Raw genomic sequence first — 11,415 nt, forward strand, 5'->3', positions numbered from 1 at the left:
ATCCTCCTATCTTAATTAGACACAAGTTCGGGTTAGAACTTATCTCACCACTCAAGGATCACCAAGCACAACAGATAAAGAGTATCACACAGCAATTTATACAAACAAGCATCAACTATAAAAAAATATAATACACATAAAAGGTAGGATAAATCCACTGAGGACTACTCCCCAACAAAGTCACCATTTTATTCCTGTGGCAGTAAATTCATGAGCATTGAGCTTTTAGTTAACTCAACATCAATAAAACAGAGTTGCCACCGCGCTTTTATTATTTCCAAAGGAAAAGGGAAAAGTACGAACAAAACCCAAAGATAAGAAGTTTTCAAATCAAAACTAATAAAATGTCAGAGATTACAGGTAAGGGGGTTGGTTACATAGAGGGAAGGTATTAGCACCCAAAGTGTCCTAGGTACTCTTAGGGAGCCCTTTTTGTGTGGAAGTGTTTTCGTTGAAAATGATGTTTGTTAAAAAAATAGAATGGAGGGATGAGAAAAAAATTCAATTATTGTATTTTTATGTTTGACAAGACCTTCGGTCTTATGCCTACGTACCAACATAAAATGAGGGATCAAACCTCGTAGTTCGTGGTAAAAATTTCAAAGATTGGTGGATTGATTTTAACAAAAGCATAAAGATATTTTGTTATCAATGGAAGAATAATCAACCAAAGGTAACTCAAATCTAAATACTCTCCTTTGAAAAGATTAAGAGAAAAAGGAAAAATATAGCCAAAAGGATTATATGAGGTTGTTAGTTCTTTTTGTATTTTTGAAATTAAAGTCAACATGATTAATTTTATTCACAAGTTTGATTAAGAAAATGTTTTGAAAATCAATGACATAAGGCCAAAGATTCTACTCATTACCAAGTCTAACTTGAAAACACAAACAAAGAAGGTTTTAAAAGGAGAGAGAGATTTTGAAATTTAAGAAGGAAATGAGGAGACAAAGGGACTATCTGAGACAAAATTTAAAATGTTAAGAGTTGAAAAGATATAACCAATGAGATGTAATCCACAAGACAAGAATGTCAGATAGAAACTCGTTTCCTATGGACTATTGAGCAAACAACAAGCATAATCATCCAAGCAATTAATATGAAGATCAAAGGCATCAAATAAAGATAGCCAACATCCAAGCAAGCACTCCAAAAGTAAGCAGTCTTCAGTGTCTTCAAATGTATCTGATGAAATATTCCTTATGGAAAACTCATAGAAACAATCATCAGATATAAACAATAGGATCAAGATAACAACTTAAGCACAAAGACAAAGAAACATATAAACCAATTGGGCTCTCAAGGCTTGTATCAGATGAATGTTATTGGCCAAGATAACTCAATTTCATTGGCCAAGTCCTTCAAAGAATGAGGATGTTGCCAATTCTAAGTCCAAAGGCTCAGATCAAGTCAAGGGCAGAGGTCCCACAATCCACCAATATATTTTTAGGGTTTTTGTTGTTATTAAGTATTTTAAGGTCCTAAGACCACAAATAGAACAAAATCACAAGCACATAATATATCATAAGCACAAATATAATGGCTCAAGTGAGCAAAGAAAAAATGACTGAAACATAAACAAGTTGCATGTAATGTAAATGGAAATGAATGATAAAGTGCATAATTTTAAATTGCATTAAATAAATGGCATTGAAGATAAAATCAAAATACAAATAAATGTTAGTGAAATGTTAATGGAAGAAAGGAATTGTTTTAAGTCATTCATTGGAGAACACTCAATCATCCAATCACAAGCATGAAGACATGAACCAAGAAATCATCCATGATAAGGGCTCCAACTTGGATAAATCAACAAGTATGCCATTAACTCTTACAAATGGAGAAAAAGTTAAGTCTTTGCATAATACCATGAGGAATGGGAGACTTACATTCTCACTTACAAAAATTCTTTGCCTTTGGGACAAATTTATCTCTATATTAAGCAATCGTAATTGGACTTATATGGAAGTCCAAACTATATGAGGCCGGTAAATAAAAATATTGGTGTTAATGCATGTTAGAGAGAAAGTATAATGACCAAGCTCCTAAAGCATATGACACACACAAAAATAAAATGGGATGAACCTATCTCAACAAGCTCATGTTGATCCACCTGACACAAGGTCATTGATGAATCAACTAGCATTTGAACATTTGAGAATTCATTGGTCAATGAGGGCTGGGGAAGAAGAGGGATGAATATGAAGTGAAATGGAAATGGAATCCCAAATTGATGAAGGGAGGAATTTCATTTGATCAATACTATCCATTCATCTTGAGGAATGAAGTTTACACTTCATCAACCCCCTAAATCCAATAGTATTGATCAAATGCAAGTTCAAATCAACCATGATCAAGGCCAAACAGAAGATGAAATAACTCAAGGTCAACCAAATAGCTCAACATAATTTTTAAGCAATTAAACAAAATAAAATCAATTTTTAAATGAATAAAAATGAAATTTAAAAGGGGAAAAACCTCAAATCACCAAATAAATGGCCAAGAGATTTATCCTAGGTCAAAGGACCTTGGACAATTTTTTTGAGAATTTTTGGAAAGCCAGAAGTATTTAAAATTAATTAAGAATAAGTCAAAAACTATTAAATTCACAAAAAATATCAAATCCAATCCAAAAAATGATTTTAATTCAAAATATGAAAAAGAAAATTAGTTAAAGAGTTTAGGTGAAATCCCAATATGTTTTTTGGATTAAAATTTAAATTATTATGAATTTAATAAGGAAAGACTATTTAAAATAATAAAAGGAAAAACACAATTAATCAGAAAAAATGAGGCCCATCAGATCTCCCTCATTAATTGAAGTGACATATCTGATGGCCACACGCGTGCATTCCATGGTGGACACTAGTCAATGCATGGAAAACAAGGTAATCAGAACCAAGGGTCAAAATTAGAAGCCAAGGACCAGATAAGATGACCTGAATCATTCCAGCGCACCACCGGAGCCCTAGCTCCAGTCATCTTCGGTGACCCTCACCTGACTGGTCCAACCAAAAGCTTCACAAAAATGAAAGATCCACATATTGTTTTGAAGAGAAAATCAAGGGGAACACGAATCTGACCTCCATTCTTCCAATTCTCACTATATGAAAATATATATGGAATTGAAAAATGAGGAATGCAAACTGAGTTGCTTCGATTTGACCTCAAAGCAACTAAATCTTGTTGCCTACATTGGTAGTGCATCAGCCAACCACAAATCAAGCAAAATTATGGAAAAATAAGAGAGACCCGAAGAAGGAAAGTTTCTGAAAATCCTCCTTCAGGTTGTAGTGATTTGGCTTAATCTTGATGCAATTCTTCTAGGATTTGCTTCCTCTTTCTTGTAGGAGATGATTAGATCAAAAATGGCTTTGAATCCTTGAAGTTATAGTTCAAAAATAGAAGGAGAACTAAAACTCAATTTCAAGTGATACCTTCAAGTATTTCTATCAATGGAGGTTAGGGGGATTTATAGATCAAAGCTTGGGAAAGGGTCCTCAATTCTGAGGCAATGGACATGTATTTATAAGCTTGTGAGTTCATTTCCACACCATTTTATTTTTTTTTCAAAAATAGTAACTTGTGTGTATGGGCATGCATTTAAGCCCAAACGATGATTGCAACAAGTCTAAATTCATGCATAATTGATGCCGAGATCACTTCATAAAGCCATGCAATGTTGGTTGAAAATTGAGTTCAAAAGTTTCCAAATAGGGCCAATCAAAATAACCATGTGTAAGTCACTCAATTTTGATCCAAACGCCATGATCTTAGACTCTTTGGAAAGCTAGCATGAAGGGGAACAACTTTGATGTTGGAACGTTTTCCATTTTAACTTTGGATCATGAAGAATTTTTCTGGGGAATTTGGAGGAATCAAACATACTTGAAAACTTTCTAAGTTAAAAGTCAAATGACCCCTTTTTCCACCTTGAATAACTTTTCCTACGAGATTCAAATGACTTTGGTTCCATCTTAAAATTTGTATCTCTTTCAATGCTTTTGAATTTGGTCATAAATTTGACAAAATTTGGATCTAGCATGATAGAGTTATGGATTTTAGAAGTTGAGGAAAATTGTTTGTTCAATGATGATAACCCAAAATGACCTATAATGTTTCCTCTTAGTACATTCCCTTGCAAGTGAAATTTGACTTTAGTCAATCAGGAAAATTTGGAGAAAACATCAAGAAATGGATCATGAAACTTGGATAATCTTCATATCATAAAAATTGAGCAAGTTATGGTTCTTGGAAGTTGACCTTCTATCTAGGGCACAGACAAAATAACCTATAATCGTTCACTATAAAAAATTAATTTCCAAGCAAAATTATCTCTTGATGCCAACATGAAAGTTGTTCGGAATGTCATAAAGAGTAACGTTTCTCTTGGAATTATTTTCATATGAAAACAATTGTAGGATATAGGGTCTAGGGAACCCTAGATTTGACTGGTTGACTTTCTCTGGTCAACCTCCTTGAACCAACTTGCAAACTTGAAACTATTTTTCTCTTTGGGGATCATGGATGATCATTTATGCATAAGATGGAGAAAATAGGAGTATCCCTTGATGATATTTGATCAAATTTTGAAGAAACATGTCGAGGAAGGCATACAAGATACCCAAATGAATTAGGGCTTTCATAAAAAAAACATCAAACTCTTGATGAATTCTTGATCAAAATGACAAATACAGAATATAGGGATCCATATATGATGCTTTGAATCAATGTAGACCTTTGCCAACTTGATCCCTTGCGCTGAGGGTCTTAAACCCTAGATGTAAGCTTAATGAGGCACATGTGGATGCACACACTACCTATAAAAGAAATAACACTACACTAGACATATTTTTGGTATTTGTTTATTAAAACAAAGAAAGATAAAGTATGATATAATCAAAAATGCTTGGTGATCTCTCCTAATGAAAACCCAATGAATGAGGGGTGAGGAGGATGTCAAGGTGTGATCCCAAAGTCAATGCAAATGATGAGGGATCTTAGTGTCAAAATTTGGGTCTTACACAATCCTTTGGTTTAGACCATATTTGTTATCACAACTCTTTTCACAACCCGCCATTAGTTCTATGAATTACGGAGCCCTGGATTTCTCATTGCACAATGAGAATACGTAGGCACGAGGGCCCCAATCCTCACCGAGTACTCTAATTATTCCATTATTTTTTACCTTATACTTTCGTGAGTAATATTTAGATATCACACCCATTAAAGCTAGAACAATCAAAATGATTCCCATGGAGTACCATGGACGTAAGGGGTGCTAATACCTTCCCCTTGCATAACTGACTTTCTTACCCAGTATATCTCTTCCCCCGGGTTTTATCGATGTTTCCCTTTCCTTCAAGAATAAATAAAGTTCGATGGGACTCTGTTGTATGTTCAAGCGTGCAATGCATTCGGGTATATTTCCGCTAGCTTCAACTGGTGACTTTGCTGGGAAACTATTCTACTTGAAGTGTTTCTTAGTCGCTAAAAGGAGTCGAGCCTAGTTTTGATTGCTTCTCCGTTTTCTTGGGTGTTTACCTTTATGTTTTACTCTCTTTATTTATCACATTCTGTATTGCTTTAAATATTATTTATGATTGGATATTATCTGTTATGCTGTCTGTTGGGTTTGGCTATTGTTACATGAGAGAAAAGTTATATACCCGAGCTTGAGTACAAACACAGGATAAAAATGTGATTAGAGTCGTGTTTGCCCTTTGTGGAGTTATTCTAAGATCATGATTGACATGAGATATCACATCAAGAGTAGATCCTTTTGGGAGCATCATTGTCCGACGAGTCAATCGTCTAAGGCAATGGTATCTCAAAATGGGTGATTGACTCTAGGAACCTTTTAGGTTGCCTTTGAAGGATAGAACCTACCTTAGAGGGGGATATGGGTTTTTCTGCAGGAAACCATAAACTCAACAAACCTTTATTCTCATGGACGTCGAACCTCTTGGTCCTGCATCAGGCAGTATTTGCAGATTATCCAGATTTATTTATGTTGTTAGCATACATTATTGCATACCATTTTTGCATTGCTGTATATATGCCATTTGACCCTAAATTATTAGACCATCACTGCTTTGAAATTATGGATGTTGCATAGTTATTTTCATTTCATCCCTAACTAGTTTAACATATTGCATATCATTTTTAGGTCATTAAGCATTGCATATTGCATATCATGTGGTTACATTGTGCAAGCCATTCTCCCAAGTCTTGATCAGAAGATAGGAGGTCATGTGCAAGCTAGGGTTTCATTGGACTGGTCATTAATCATCTGAGGATGTGGAGGTCCAAATTAGGGTTTCATGATTCTCAAGGGGATTGGTCTTCATCTTGTTTGAAATGATACATCATCATCATCATGGTTTGTCATCATCAAGTGTTGGAGCACATTCCTTGAGATTAGGGTTTTGACCACTGGTCAACCCTAATCAGTTGCATTGGGCCAATCAGGGCATGGCAGGGAGATGGGGTCTACAGTGGATATGGGGATCATCACATGATTGTATTGAGAATATTGAGGCTAGGGTTTCATCCTTGAGCCATTTCCTCAGAAGATTGGGGATCAGATTGATCAGTGCATTGCCAAATTCATCTATCAGTTGAAAAGTCAACTGTGGTCAACTGTGCTTGATTTTATGGATTTGGAGGTGGAATTGAGTTGGATACACTTCATTCATGTTGGAACAAGTGTTATTTGACATGTCAAATCTTAAGAATGGAGAAAATAAAGTCAGGACAAAAATTGCCAAAAATAGAAAGTGACTTGTAATAGAAGTTTCCAAAAATGGAAAGTTTTTGACCATAAAATTACATGTCCAAGGAAGCTTCAAATGAAAATTTGTTCAACATGAAAGTTGTAGATCTTGTTCTCACCTTTCCAAAAAGTCCAAGAACTTGAAATTCCCATGTATGGTTGGCAAGTTATGGTCCATTCAATTTCAAAAATGACCCATAATCAAAGTGGCATAACTTTCACATGGAGTGTCCAAATTGAGTGATCTTTTTATGAGAAAACTCCATTTGACATGTACTTTCATGGTGCATAATTGGAATTCATCAAAAATGGTCAATGCAAAAGGTCAATTTTCAAGTGTACAGTTAAAGATCCAAGGGCAAAATGGTCCAACTTGAGAAATAATGGGAATTTTGGAATGGGAGTTTTTGCAACACCTCACATATGCCAATTGGAGATGGTTTGAATTGTCACAAGTGCTCAAGGTTCAATATTTGGCCAAGTCATTTTTAAGCTTCACTTGAAAATGCAAGATGTGGCATAACATAGTGAAAATGAGTTACACAAAGCCAATTGCCATGAGACAAATGCCAACACATCACAACTGATAATTGGAGAGTGTGTGAGCTGTCATACAGCTGTCACAAGGCTTAGGGTGAAATGTCCATTTTGCCCTTGCATTGAAAATTCACATTAAGCTAATCCATTGCATTTTGGTTAATTAGTGATTAAAGAATGGATTAAGTGGAAGTATAAGACATTAATCATAACTGAATTTGGATCACAATCACAATTCTCAAGAACCTAACTGATTTTCCCTCCATTTTCTCCCAAACTCATAGAAAAACTTCATCACTTTTTTGACAAAAACTTCATCAATTCTTCATCAAACTGGTTGATTCTTCGTGGATCCATGCTTCATCATCATCATAGAGGAACTGTTTTGCTGAATTCAAGGCCAAAGCATCAAGAACCACGACTGTCCAAGGCTTGCTCATCAATGGCATTTCGCTAGTTCTTGCACCTGGAGCTGTTTTGGGTCGAGCTAAGCATTGTAATCAACTTCCTGAACATCAAGCTGCGTCTGTTTCACCTTTTCACGCGTGGAAGCTCAAAGATCAAGATCTGCAATCTCCACAAGGTGATTTTTTGAAATTCACCATTGCATGAAATATTATATGCGTTTTGTAGATTGTTCAGCATAGATTAACATGATGCTCGTGGTTTTGATTTTGATTAAGTATTGAGAGAGTAGTCGTGCTTGGAAGTTTCATGTTCATTTCTTAAATCGCTCGATCCAGTTTATGTGTTGAGAATTAGGTTAATTAGGTTACATATTTGAAATCCTGGTGTTCAGACGGTTAGATTGGTTATCCGTTTGTCAATTTTAGTGAAAATTTGATGTTCATGATGTTCTTGAATTTTCTGGAATTTCTGGGCGAGAGAGATGATGAAGATCCATGTTTGATCCGTTTTTCTGGAGTTTCATTTGAATATGGTGTTTACCGCCGCTTCCAGCCAATAGAAACATTTCCTTTCCGCGCCTGAAGTGACGTCGTTTTGGCGTGTTTCAGCTTATTTTCAAAAATGCCACTGGCGTATTAAAATAAATAATTATTCTATTTCTTTTTCATTTGTTTTTTCATTTAATTACATGATCTTATAAAAATCCTATAGGCTTCATTTTTCATCCAAATTGAGTGCAATTTTTTGCATTATTCTCATGAGAATGTGTAGAATTTAATGATATTTTTTGTGAATTTTTTTGCATGTATGGAAAAATAAAATGCTTAGGGATTGTTTGATGTGTCATATTTTTGTACACTTTGCCATATCTATCATGAAATGCTCATATTTCCAAAGAAATGAATGAAAATTTTTGTGCTTATTCTGGACATGTTGATGGTGATTTCCATGTAGAGTTTGTGAATTTTGGATACTTGGTTGATTAGATATGAATTTTTGGATTAAGGTGTGACAATTTGTGTCACACCAAGTTAGGTCAACTTCATGATTTTATTTAAAATACTTAGGGATGTTGATTTGAGCTGAAATTTTGCATAAATGATCATTGATATGTCAAGATAACATGTGAATTTTTCTGGGATTTTTGGTTGCATTTTCAAATTGATTGATAATTTTCTTCTCCGTATGCTCATTTGATGACCTTGTGTGACACATGTTGGCATTTCTTTTGTGAAAATCTCATATGGTACTGGATGAAGATGAAATTTGATATGTTGATTGTAGACACATTGTGGGACATCATGCTTTTGGTCCCATTCATTTCTTAATTGTTGTCACTGTTTTATGAATTATTGAAATGGATGCTTGCTTGGATGTCTTGAATTGGCTTACATGATTGTGTCTGGACTTTTTGATTTTCATTGACCTACTTTCTTTTGTCCAATTGAGCTGAAAATTGACATGCTACTTGTTGATTGTGTCCTGTTTAGATGTGAATTATTTGAGGATTTTTGGAATTGTTTCGGTATGCCTTTGATTGAAGTCATTCTGTTTGGACTTTTGGTGTTGTATTTGACCTAGTTTGTGGTATATTGTGCATGAATTGATATTGGTGAATGATATGAGCATGAGACCAATTGCATTTGCTTTCTATTTGTTTGAATGTGATTTTGGATTGGTTTTGCTTGCTGTTTAGATTTTTTTTATCCCTTTGGACCCTAGGCTTGGCCTAGTGGTCTAGTTTCTCACATTTGGTTTGGATTTTCAGGATGAAATGCACAATGCTTAAGGAGATTGCTTCAAGGCAATTTGAATTGAGTTTGTTTGATGTTGTAAACTAACATTGGTTTTGTTTTGTAGGGATTGATGCTTGAGCTTGAGCTTATAGCTTGCACTTGTGTGCATTAACTTGTGTTGTCTGTATAGATTGACATTTGCTGTTTATTGTTGGTTTGTCTGAGTACTGATGATACTTGATTGATTTCAGGTACATTTAGTCGCTTACAGTTCTTTAAGAACTTGCTTGCTGCTGCTTGGTTTTTAAACCACTTGAGGTAGAATCTCTATACTTCATGTAGTCTGGAAGACCTGGCCTGTTACTTGGCCAGGCAACTGTCTGAAGTCCTCCTTAAGAGGCGATGATTGTGGTTGTTTACTTTTTGTGCCAAGCAGGTAAAGACCTCTATGAGGCAATTGGTGGATCAAAGGGATATGCAATCTATCCCCCACTATTCTGTTGAGTCGTCCCTCTGCTCACACGGCTGTGTGTTGATGCATTGGGACACAAACCCAAGATCTTGTGTTGTTGCACAATCGAGTCAGAGTCTTGAGCGTAGAAGGGTCCCTCCATTCTGGACCCACGCTCCTTTGTCTGAAGCTCTCCCTGGTCAGGGATAAGAGCTGTGAAGTCTAATCTTCACTCACCTTTCATCTGCTTCACCTTAGCCCCGCAATGGCAAGGTTAAGAGCGAATACTACCCATGTACAGATGACTTGCTTCGGCAGTCAAACCCATTGTTTGAGCCTCACTTGATTGGCTATAGTGTGTGCTTTGTGAATATTTGTTTGCTCTGTTTGCTTGTATGCTTGTATGCTTGCTTTCTTCCTGGATAGGATTAGTTTGCAGTTGTGCAAGTAGGTAGAAACCGTAACATAGGGCAATGATGCATGACAACACTAGGCTCGAGTACAGCTCCCTGGTAGTGTGTCTCCCCTTGGTTTCTGGCTAGATTTTCTTTCCCTTTAGAGGGGAACTACATCGCCCTGATCCTCGTTCCAGACGAGGTATGTAGGCAGGAGACCGTGCGAGGTCTCTCCGGGCACTTTTTTTCTTTTTGTGTGTGTTTACTTGTTATCTTCTAGTGTGTGTTTGGTTCGGATGCCGATGTAAGTCCAGTGATTGGCTTTCGGGCTCCACGTTTGCCCTTTGGTGTGTGTTTTGGTTCGGATGCTGATGTAAGCCCAGTGATTGGCATTCAGGCTCCATGTTTGCCGGTGTGTTTATTTGCTTGTTTGGCGTGCGTGAGCCGAACTACGGCAGCTCTGATTCTCGTTCCAGACGAGATACGTAGGCATAGGATGCGATGTCCTATCGAGCTCTTTTCCCCTTAACCCCACGTGTGTTCCTTGTGTGTGTGTGTGTGATATTTTAGCAACCTTTTCTTTTCTTAGAGCGTGGATCCCGTCGAGTACGACGGACGTGAGGGGTGCTAATACCTTCCCCTTGCGTAACCGACTCCCTTACCCTTTCTCTTTGGTCGCGAGGCCATTTCCTTTCCAGGTTTCTCTGAGCGTTTCCTTTCCCTATCTTGGGATAAATAACGCGCAGTGGCGGCTCTGTGTTGTTTTTTTTGTTTTAGACCGCCGGTTGTTTTTCGCGGATGCGACACACGAGAGTAACAAGTCAAGAATTATGGAAGATATGGAACACGAGAATTCCATGTACAAGGAAACCTTGGATCATTTCCAGGGCAAAGTGAATCTTTTCCGAGGTAACATGATCACCATAATGGAGTACCTTCAAGCTCAGAAGGCTACCACCTCTACCTCTGCCACCAGTCCTGCCACTATTGTGGTTATTGATGCCATTGTTGTCACCACTTTTGTTGATGTTGTTATGGACACTGTAATTCAACCTGTGGTGAGCCAGCCTATCTGTCAGTCGGGTCTTAGTAGGCATGTTGTTGCCTATCCCT

The sequence above is a fragment of the Lathyrus oleraceus genome, chromosome 4 (assembly GCF_024323335.1).
Source record: "Lathyrus oleraceus cultivar Zhongwan6 chromosome 4, CAAS_Psat_ZW6_1.0, whole genome shotgun sequence".
In the NCBI taxonomy this organism is placed as follows: domain Eukaryota; kingdom Viridiplantae; phylum Streptophyta; class Magnoliopsida; order Fabales; family Fabaceae; genus Lathyrus; species Lathyrus oleraceus.